Source organism: Physcomitrium patens, chromosome 3, assembly GCF_059467195.1.
Source record: "Physcomitrium patens ecotype Gransden chromosome 3, ASM5946719v1, whole genome shotgun sequence".
Taxonomy (NCBI): domain Eukaryota; kingdom Viridiplantae; phylum Streptophyta; class Bryopsida; order Funariales; family Funariaceae; genus Physcomitrium; species Physcomitrium patens.
Window position 1 is genome coordinate 344549 of NC_143412.1, and position 11187 is coordinate 355735.

The 11187-nt window shown below is 34.3% G+C and overlaps 1 pseudogene across 1 annotated transcript; it reads left to right on the forward strand.

Annotated features, from left to right (window-relative positions):
- Positions 1–4182: 4182 nt before the first annotated feature.
- On the forward strand, positions 4183–7218 carry LOC112279344 (putative disease resistance protein At4g27220; annotated as a pseudogene). Its single transcript, XR_016501948.1, has one exon. The product of XR_016501948.1 is annotated as a putative disease resistance protein At4g27220 (transcript).
- Positions 7219–11187: the final 3969 nt, after the last annotated feature.

The window sequence follows — 11187 nt, forward strand, 5'->3', positions numbered from 1 at the left end:
TTGTCACAAGTTTACTAAAGAGACTTTTGAAAAATTGAAGATTGGTTCTGATGGTTCTTTATTACCAAAAGAAATCACCTGCTTCAAAGAGATGTTGACAAAATAAGGTAGATCATTTGCCTTTGAGTCTTATGAAATTGGGTGTGTGGATCCAAATATTGTAACGCCTATGGTTATTTTCATTGTACCACATGTACCTTGGAATCTAAGGCCAATTTCAGTACTAAAGACACATTTATCAAGCTTGGTGGAATTATTAAAAGAAAAAATGAAGATAAAGATGAAGATTTTTGAGCCCTCTTTTGTACTATATTCTAATTGATGGTTTATAGTACCTAAGAAAAATGGATCATTATGTTTTATTCAAGATATGCAACTAGTGAATGTAATAACTATCAAAATGCACAAATTGGACCTATAATAGATGAATTTGCTGAAGCATTTGTAAGAAGGGCAATCTATTCAATGAGTGATTTATATTTAGGCTATGACCAATTTCAACTTATAAAAGGAAGTAGAGATATGACAATGATGAGAACACGACTTAGATTAGTTAGAATATGTATTTTTCTTCAAAGCACAACTAACTCAGTTGTGCATATGATAAACGGGATGAATAAGGTATTGAGAGATTTTATTCCTGAGAAGACTATGCCTTTTCTAGATGATATTCCTATAAAGGGATACAAAGAAGAAGACAAGGATGAAACTTTATATAAGAGGGGGTGTCGCAAGTATATTTTTGATTATATACAAGATTGTAAAAAAATATTGACTCGACTTGGAGAAGTTCATCTTGCATTATCAGGTACAAAATCTACATTTGGAGTACAAGAGGTTGTGATTGTTGGATATTTGTGCGGATTTTATAGAAAAAAACCAGATCCGACTAAGATTGATGCGATTGGGAGAATAAAAGAGGATTGTAATTCTTTAACAGAGGTTTGTAGGTTTTTAGGTGCATGTGTATTTTATCATATTTGAATTTTTTATTATGCTTACATAGCGGATCCATTGTATGAATTATTACTCAAGGGCTATCAATTTAAATGGAAAGAAAAGCATATTAAAGGAGTGCAAAGATTAAAAAAATTATTGATATCACCTCCAATATTGAGAATAGTTGATAATAAGTACAATAGACTAGTGATTCTTATTATAAATACTAGTCTGATTGCCATTGGATGGATTGTAGGTCAAGATGACTCGAATGGATATAGATTTGTACTGCGATTTAGAACTAAGGTTTTAAGTACTTGCCAACATGTATATTCACAAGTAAAAAGGAAACTATAGGGAGTTGTTTCAGCTATGAAAGCTAAAAAGGATTATTTGATTGGAACTATGGTGATAATTGAAATAGATTGTTTGCCTTTACTTGCAATGATTACCAATTGTACAACACCAGATATTGCGATGTTGAGATGGATTGCTTATATTAAATTACTAAATCTAGAAATTAGGCATGTTGTGGAGAAAGATAATTTGATAGCAAATATGTTATCTTGAGCAATATATGAAAGAAAAGATGAGATGGTTGAAGATATTGATGATGTTGGAACAAAATTCTATTGAGTATCAAATCTTAATAAGGAAGACAAGATGTTTTTTGAGGAGCTTTATGAAGGAAAATTACTAAAAATTGATCTTTATTTAAATACCTTGATTAAACAAGAGAATTGGTCAACAAAAAAATTTAATCAAATAAGAAAAAAGACTTATGGATTTTTACTTCAAAAAGGATTTTTATAGAAGAGACCAAAGAAAGGAATTGAAATGCCATGACGAGTAGTAGGTACGAAAGAAGATCAAGAGTACTCAAGGCATTGCATGAGAGTCTATGGGTGGGACATAGAGGAATTTGGACTACTTTTACGAAAATGAAGGAACGATATTAGTGAAAGAATATGTATCGAGATGTAACTTTGTTTGTAGAATCTTTTGTAACTTGTCAGATGTATTCAAATATATGACATCAAGATGGATTACATCTGATATATCTTTTGGTTATTCATTTTAAATGGATTGTGGATTTGGTTATTATGTCAATGGGAATATGACAAATGAGATATTTATTTCTGGCTTGTGAAGATTTATCAAACTAACTAAAAGCCAAGGCACTAAGAACAAAATCTACAAAAAAAATTTGCACATTTTTACTTAAAGAAGTTATTTGTCGCTATAGATGTGTGAAAAAGATCACTGCAAATCGTAGAGAATTGGATGCACATGAAGCTTGTGATTTTTTTAAGAAATGTAGGATCAAATTATCATTGACTATTGTGATTGTCGTTTTACTTATTTTACAATTTCTTTCAGAATAAACTTGTATAGGGAAATTCGAACATAGAAAAAGACTAAGTGCATGAATTTTAGTTGTTAGGGTCACATAATTAACCATATTCCGAACCACTAAAATACTAAAAAATACTACAATGCTTTCTCTCAATAACAATATTCCTTCATCAATTGATAATAATAATGTACAACCCTATACTCTCAAAAGACCGTTCAAAACAAAATAATTTCCATCCAACACTAGGAATAATAGACCTCACTCCAACAATCTGAATTCACATAATTTTTGTAATCACAGACTTCCTCTGTCAAAACACACACAGCTCTCAATAAACAACAATCATAATCTTCGAATAACTCTTCATATAATTTAATCACTCAATGCTCCAATTACATAATCAATAACTCATAAATCAATCTCTGATTTATTCCACAGATTCACTTCTCAATATTTAGAAACTATCTATTATTCTTCAACAACAAAGAAAACAAAGAAACAAAGAGGTAGCACCAAGCTTACCCCGGCTCATGACTATCACAGACTAGTCCTCCACCAAACTTCTACAACTCCTATAGAATTGCTCCTGATTTCCAAATTCTAACCGTAATCTTGTAATTAACCGCTTTTAATAATTAAATCAATCATCCAACCTCCTGAACTGACTATTCTATGGATTATTAGTCTATTATACCAATATCATATAGAAACGAACTAATATCTATTCTACAACTACTGCTTATAATCTAGAGGGGAATACAAAGAGTAAATGTAAACATCTACCAATTGTAGAAGCCTTAGTTAAAGCTTGCAATGGAAGAGTGAGAGAATGGCCTTGACTTTTACCTTATGTATTATGGGCTAATCAAACAACACATACTTTAGTGACATGATATATGCCAGTGGAATTTATGACAAGTCCAAAACCAATTATGCCAATTGAAAAAAATGTGCCAACTTGGAGTATGCTACCATGGAAAGACGGATTGACAAGGGAGGAATTTTAGCCATTAGAATTCGGCAACTTGAACAAAGATCAAAAGATGTGGAATTAGCATTGAAAAGGTTACATATTACACAAAAGCAATTAGCATTTTTGTAATAAGTTTTGTAACAAGTTTTGTAATAAGTTTTGTCGTGGCTCTGTCTCAAGTGACTGCTTGCTTGTAATATGTAACAAGATTCATCGTTGAAGTTGAAAGTGAACTAATTTTAATGGCCTTCACATTGGCGGAGGCTGTGACTATAACAACAGGCACACACGCCGTCGAAGGAGTGATGCGAGGAAATCTACAACACCAGCTTACAACTCAAAACCACCATTAGCCATGAGATTTTGCAGTCACTTGAGACAGAGCCACGACATAATACTGCAAAGTTGACGATAACGTGAGGTCGATGTTGTAAGGAGGATATCTGCTGCGATGCATCAGTTAGAAGTGATTGAACAATTCGAAAGCACGGTTTTGCAGGGCCCCGCCATGGCTGGAGTAGCATGCTGAGGCAGGATCAGGTCACAATGCAGCGTCACTTCAGCGAGGATGGGTTTGAGATGCAGACCGCTCGTAGGGTTTGGCAGTGCCACAGTCACCAAGTTGTCTGCAACCTGCCCTGGCCAGGATCCACTTCGGTGCTGCTGCGGCCTGTTGGGTCTCGCGAGCTTGCCTTCGATATTCTCTGTTCATGTACAACTCAGGTTCCTAATACTCATTCGATCGGCCTTTCAAACGCAGATCCGAGTCATTATCGCTTCCGAGAGGTTTGCAGGAGTGCACAGTATTGGCTTGTCTGGCTGTTGACAGTGGTGTTGCACCGATTATTTAGATTCCTTTACTTCGAACACCTCATCTACAACATCAAGTTCTGAGACGGTACCCCATCTACAAATGGCGGAAGCTGTGGCGTTAGTCGCCCTGCAACCAATGGTGCAAAAACTTCTGTCGGTGATGGTGAAGGAGGTGGCGCTTCCGGAATGGAACCGCAACAAGCACGCGGAGGAGCTCCAGACGATGCTGATAGCTCTACAGCCGATAGTGGATAGCATTAATCCGTCTACCGCTCACCGAGTGGTGGGTGATTGGTTGGAGGGCTTGCGCACGAGATTAGACTGCTTGAATCACCTGCTCCTTGACATGAGGGGGAATCGTTTCACTATTTCTCAGTTTAAAATTTCAAGGAAGCTGGTGAAGGAGAAGGAGCTGCTGAGCAACATTCTATCACAAGCTTCAGTTGTGGTGTTGGCAGTGACCTCGGAGACTTCTGCGAATGTGACTAGGCTGCGCGAGGAAAGCAAAGGACTTAAGAGGGTTCGCTCCCAGATAGAGGAGTTGGCTTGTGCCACCAAACGGGCACTTGACAAGTCTCAATACGAGTGCAACAACTCGGAAGATGTGATGGCCGCGATATCGTCTATCACAAGTGAAGCGGATGCCATCCACTTGATTTCCACAAACACTAGAGCTTCGCCAGAAGCCTCCACCTCCACTGACATGCCGCGCGGCTTAGACAGCGAGACGGTGTTTGGAGGAGATGGGAATGTGGAAGAAGCAAAGAAGTTGTTACTGGACCAGAACACGCACATGGTAGGGTTCTGGGCATCAGGTGGGGCCGGGAAGACGCTTGCCGCTCAGCGAGTCTTCGATGACGACGCCATCCGAGCGCACTTCACAGGAGGCTGCTTCTGGTTCACCGTCGGTGGAGACTTGTCGGTGCGGAGCCTCTTCCTAGACCTCGGAATGAAGATCACTGGTCCCTCAGAGGTTCGCCGAAACATTCCCATGGAAGATTTGACAGCACAGCTACGTAATGAGCTCAAGGATAAAAAGAACATGCTGGTTGTCCTGGACGATGTTTGGAAAGAAGATGTGCTACGCTTGGTGACATCTGTGGTCCCCTTAAGAGCGGGGTGCAAAATCCTCGTCACCACTCGCATAGAGGAGGTGTTGGACAAAAACTATGTGACGAAGCTCGCATTCGTGTTGCTAGATGAAGAGAACAGCTGGAAGATGTTCTGCTGGCAAGCGTTTCGAGGGACCTCTCATGTGCCCCCGGAGCTGGAAAAGCTAGCCAAGGACGTGATGGGCGAATGTAAGGGGCTTCCGCTGGCGCTGAAAGTGATAGGCAGTGTGTTTGCAGGGAAAACTGATCGGGGCTTTTGGGAGTTGTGTTTGCAGAAGCTGAGGAACGCAGATGTTCTAGACAACGGTCACGAAACGCAGCTGTTCAATCGACTGAAACTCAGTTTCGATGAGCTTGGAAGTATCGATCGAAGATTGAAGGAATGCTTTCTGTACTTTGCTGCATTTCCAGAGGATTGGAAAGTCGACGTGTACGAGGATTTGCTGCCGTTGTGGAGAGCGGAAGGGATTGTGGGACAGAAGTCAGTACGATCCGAAGCTAGAAGCGTGTGGGCTGGTGGGCTGGCTGGTCTCCCGCTCGCTGATTGAGCTCAAAAGCAATGAAAGGGGTGATTTGTACTGCATGGTGCACGATATTCTTCGGGACCTGGCGCGCCACATCATGCAGCATGAGAAAGCCGTGACCGAGCGAGAGAGCCTGTATGAGGCAGGGCGGGAGATGAAGGATGGATTTCCTCGTGAATGGGCAAGGTCTTCCTACACCAAGGATCCAGGCAGAGGCCGGAAGACTAGACTTTCCGCTCGGAGGTTGTCTGTCATGTCGACAAATCTGAAGGAGCTACCTGCCAAACTGGATGCCGCGAAGCTGGAGGTTCTTCTGTTACGAAACAATCCGTTGGAGTGTATTCCCAAGAAATTCTTCAACAATCTTCGCAGCATCCGAGTTCTAGATCTGAGGGGGACTAATATGAAGGCGCTGCCGGAGAGTGTGGGAGACCTAAAATCTCTGGCAGTACTCAATTTGACTTGGACGGAAATAGAGACTATCCCAAAGTCAATCGGGAAGTTGACCGGCATGGAGGTGCTTTATCTTGATGAATGTTGGAGTCTCACTCACTTACCATCCAAACTGACTCACCTCACCAGATTACGAATTCTGAAGATTTACACATGTGAGCATTTGTGGAGAACGGGTCTTTGGGAGGGACTTCCCAAAATGTTGAGAGGAAAATTAGGGTTGGGGGACCTCGTCGCCTTCGTTGGCTTGGAACATTTGGATGTCGAGAGTAGTGGTAACTTGTTGCCGTTGCCAGTTGAGTTGTTGACTGTGTCAAAGAGGCTCCAGACATTGAAGTTGTGGGGAGAAGGAGTTTGGCAACTTACTGAGTTTCCAGAGTTAAGGAGTGATGACTGGCAGCACTTGGAATGCCTTGATTTTGAATGTGAGGGGTTGGTTTCTCTTCCAGACTCTTTGTGTTCCCTCCCCCGTCTGAAAACCTTAAAAATACGATCCTCAACGTTGGTCTCACTTCCAGCTTTAGATCGTCTTCCAGATTTGGCAAGTTTGAGTTTCTTTAATTGTGATGTTTTAGAGACGCTACCAACTTCTTTTGGTAGAAAAGATGGCTTTCCAGCTCTAGTGAACTTTGATTTAATGCGATGTAAACTTACATGGTTGCCAGAGTTGGAGGATGGTGCAATGCCATGTCTTAAATATCTTCGTTTAGAATGTTTGTGGAAGCTTGTTACTTTTCCACAATCATGTGCACAATTGAAGAACTTACATACCTTAAATCTATGTAATTGCTTCAACCTCAAGAATTTGGAGCATGAGCATCTAAGCTTTCAAAGCTTTCCTAACCTTGTAGAGCTGAATATAAGAGGGTGTGAATCACTCTCCAAATTGCCAAGTAGCCTTGTTTTCTTACCCCACTTTAGATTGCTTATAATGGAAAGCGATTGTGAAGCTTTCATTCCTTCAGAACTAGAGGTAGCAGTGTCAAATAAAAAGGTGATAATAAGTCAAGAGTAATGTTTAAGATGATAATGTGAAAGATGATGTTTATTTGTTAGAAGGGTTTACAATGCATGATATGTACATTGAAGATTATGTTGAGTTGATTCATAAGATGGTTATATCTTTGTTTTAGTTAATAATGTATCACTTTGTATTATGTTTTTAACAGATAAGCTATATATGAATTGAGTTATTTATATATCTACTTAGGTGGATTTTATTTGAAATATGTATATTTTTTTTTTTGTTGGATGTAAAAATATAAGAAAAGATAGAATAAATTTTCTTGGGATTATTTGTGGTTCAATATCTAACTAAAGAACATCTTTAGAGAAAAATCTCTTCAAAGATTTAGAGGATTTTAATTCAAACTAACATCATGTGCATTATAGATTGAATTGGTTTTGAGATTTAAGATATTATTAAGAGGTAAAATGAACAAATGATTCAAGTAAGTATATATATATATATATATATATATATACAAAATCATACAAAATCATATACATAATTATACAAAATCAATAAAGAGATTAGAATTACAATCAACATAAAATAATCAAAACATAAGATATAAGAAATTTAGTTGACAACATCAATCAAAAAATAGAACTAACAAGAATTCACAAGTGATTTTCAAATTGTACAAATCAGAAAAAATGCACAACTTGAGTACATTATATATAAATATATTCATTTCCACAATCAGTATCTTCTATAAATAAGATAAAATATTCTTTTGTGAAACAATTTCATCTTATGGTAAAATAAAAATCTACAAATTTAGGATAAATTCATATTATATATAATTATATGATATGCTATAGCTTACCTTATGCCTTTACATATTATTATATATTTTTTATATAAATCATTTAAAAACACATGCTTTGTGACCTCTGTTTTACATATACGATAATAACTGATAAAATTACTCATAGACTTCTTATATTATGGTGAATTTCAAACCATGTGTTCCAAATTTATGCATGTTATTACTCTGTGAACAGCTTGATTCAGATTACTTTTTGTTTTTTCATTTTAATTATTTAATTCATCTTTCAAATTTTACAATTATGATTCTTATTTTTTGTAACTTTTAATATCCCTAAAAAAAATTCATACAAAAGTAATAAAAGAATAGAGAAAATATATATTTCACAAGTTGGTGATGAAGTATGGCCAAGTCAACATGATTTTTCCCATAAAAAAAAGGAAATTAAAAATGAAGTGCAACTTAAATTTCTGTAAAGGGTTTTGGAATATTTTTGAATTCATAATTTTTCTCTTTGCAATTATGAAGTCAAAAATATTCTGAAACCTTAACCTATATATTTTCATGTCCCCATGTGTTCTTCAGATACCAAAATCAAACATTTAAATTATTTAGCTTTTTTTGTTTTTAAAACTTTGGAGATGTTTTGAACAGTAATCTTAGCAATTCCACTACACTGCAATTAGATCAAGAAATTTGATATAATGCAAAAATAAAGCAACGAAATAGATATATATTTTTTTTTCAGATCTAAAAATAATTAGAATAACTTCTTTTTTTATGATACCCAACAATAATAAATAATAATATATACACGTATGTATAGCATTACAAATGAATGAGAAAGACTTTATTTCGGAATACTTAAGAATGCAAAAATCGAACACTCAAAGGCCATACAGCAGTATTGTTGTTTTCAATAGTTTATAATATAGAGTTTGTAATTATGGCTATCACCAAATCTAAAATTGGACTTTTAAAAATTATATGTATTCAAAGACCAAAATTCAATGAAATTTTAAAACGTGTGTAGCTTAATATATAAATCTGGTTGCAAGAGATTAAATATCAATGTAACTAATCCATATTATTCACGATGTTTTCAAGATGTGCAATATGTATTAACCTATATTTTTTGTAGTACTAAGTTTACAATAATAATATATTTTAAAATTATGAAATATTCATTTTAAAACTCAATGGATATCAAAATATATATATATATATATATATATATATACATATGTATATATATTTTTGTTGATAACAAGTTTTGATAATGTACATGTGCCTCAATTTTAATAACCAATAATAATGATTAAATACTACAATACAATGCCTATCAAATAAAAAATCTATTCAAAATATATCACTTTGAACTTGAAGTAAGTGCTTGTGATATACACTTTATTAAAAAATAAAAATAAAAGAAGAATAAATAAATAAATATTACTAAAGTAAAAAAAATATGAAATAATTATTTATTATTTTTTAATTTTAAGTCTATTTCTATGATTATATATAAAATAATAAATTTGAATTTTGACATATATGCTTTTATATTCATATAATTTAAATCTTTTTTTTGAATTATTATATTATTATAAAAAAATTACAATCAAAATAGCTAATTAATTACAAAATATTTCTTATTTTATCATTGCAAATAAAATTCTTGTACTAAATTTGTTTGGTGTTTTATTTAATGAATTCAAATTTCAATCCTTTATTTATCTTTAAAATTAATTTTTTTTATTTTATTTATGAATAGATATTGTATTACAAATATATATCTATTGTAATTATTATCTAAATAATAAGAATAGGTAGAAGTAGGTAAAAGTAGATTAATTTCATAATACCTTTTAGAGAAGCTTTTTAGACACTGTTTTGACTTTACATGTATTTGTAATTGATTGGTAGGTTAGAAACTTGATCAACAAACTAACTATAAACCACACATATTAGTAACTTGTGAAATTAATTAGTGTTCATATAGAAAACTTACCTTGTAAGTCAAGCTAATTAAGTAGTGTTCATATAGAAAACTTACCTTGTAAGTCAAGATACGTGTCATACAAAGTCAACATGTTTTTGGAGGTCTTAGAGAACGTTGCCACATAGATCTTAAATAGATAGTATATACAAAGGTAAGAGTGAAGCCTTCTTCATTCTTATCAATTCCTTTCTTGCTTCGTATCTAAATTTAAGAGTTTTTAGTTTCTTTGTCTTTTAGCAATAGACATTCTAGTTTCTTTTTAATATACATACTTCTTTATTTTTATTTTGTCATTTTTCTTTTGATATAGATTTCACAGGTTTATGCATCTTCTTTCAGTTCATATCCTTCACAAATTTACAAGAGTGCACTTAGAATATTAGAGCTTTGTCTTCTCTTGATTAAGAGTGGATTATGCCTTTTTCTTGATAAGATATAAGCATATTAGAAGTTGTAGATTACTCTCTTTTAAATTAATATTATTCTTAGTTTTTTCTTTGTTCTTAAGTCCTCTCTTTTACTTATCTTAAGCAATATTTGATATTTTTTTTTTAAGTATTATCATGACATGGCTTCTTGAAATGAAGAGTGTAATGGCAGAAATCCAAGAGCAATTGAGGGAATTAATTCTTACGATGCATCAACTTAGTTTATTACCATTAGGAGCAACAAAAATAACAAGAAGCAAGGAAATAGACATGGTTAGAGCTGCTTCAACATTTGCACCAAATCACATCCCTTTTCTTATAATAGAACATTCTTTCAATATTGAAGAACCCAGAATTGCCTTACCCAAGAAAGTTTGATGGAACAAGATCTAAGTTTTAAGGATTTATCAACTAAGTATAACTTGTGATTAAACTTCAATTCTAAAGCTCTCCAATACTAGGATCATAAGTTAGATTGATCGGTACACTTCTTTCAGGTTTAGCATTATCATGATTTTTTATCTTTTCTTGAATGATGAAATCCAATAATGAATAATTTGAGGCTTTTTTGGTAGAATTTTGATCTATATATAGAAAATATATTACAATTCATGTTGCAACCAATGAGATTTGTATTTTGCGACAAAGAAATCAATCAATGACATCATATGCTTCACAATTATAAGAATCTAAAGTTAAGTGGGATGATGTTGCCTTTATCAGCCAATTTCTTTGTAGATTACAATATAAAGTAAATAAATTGATGTTCAACTTACTTGTTTCTTAGACATTGAGTCAAACAATTAACTTTGCT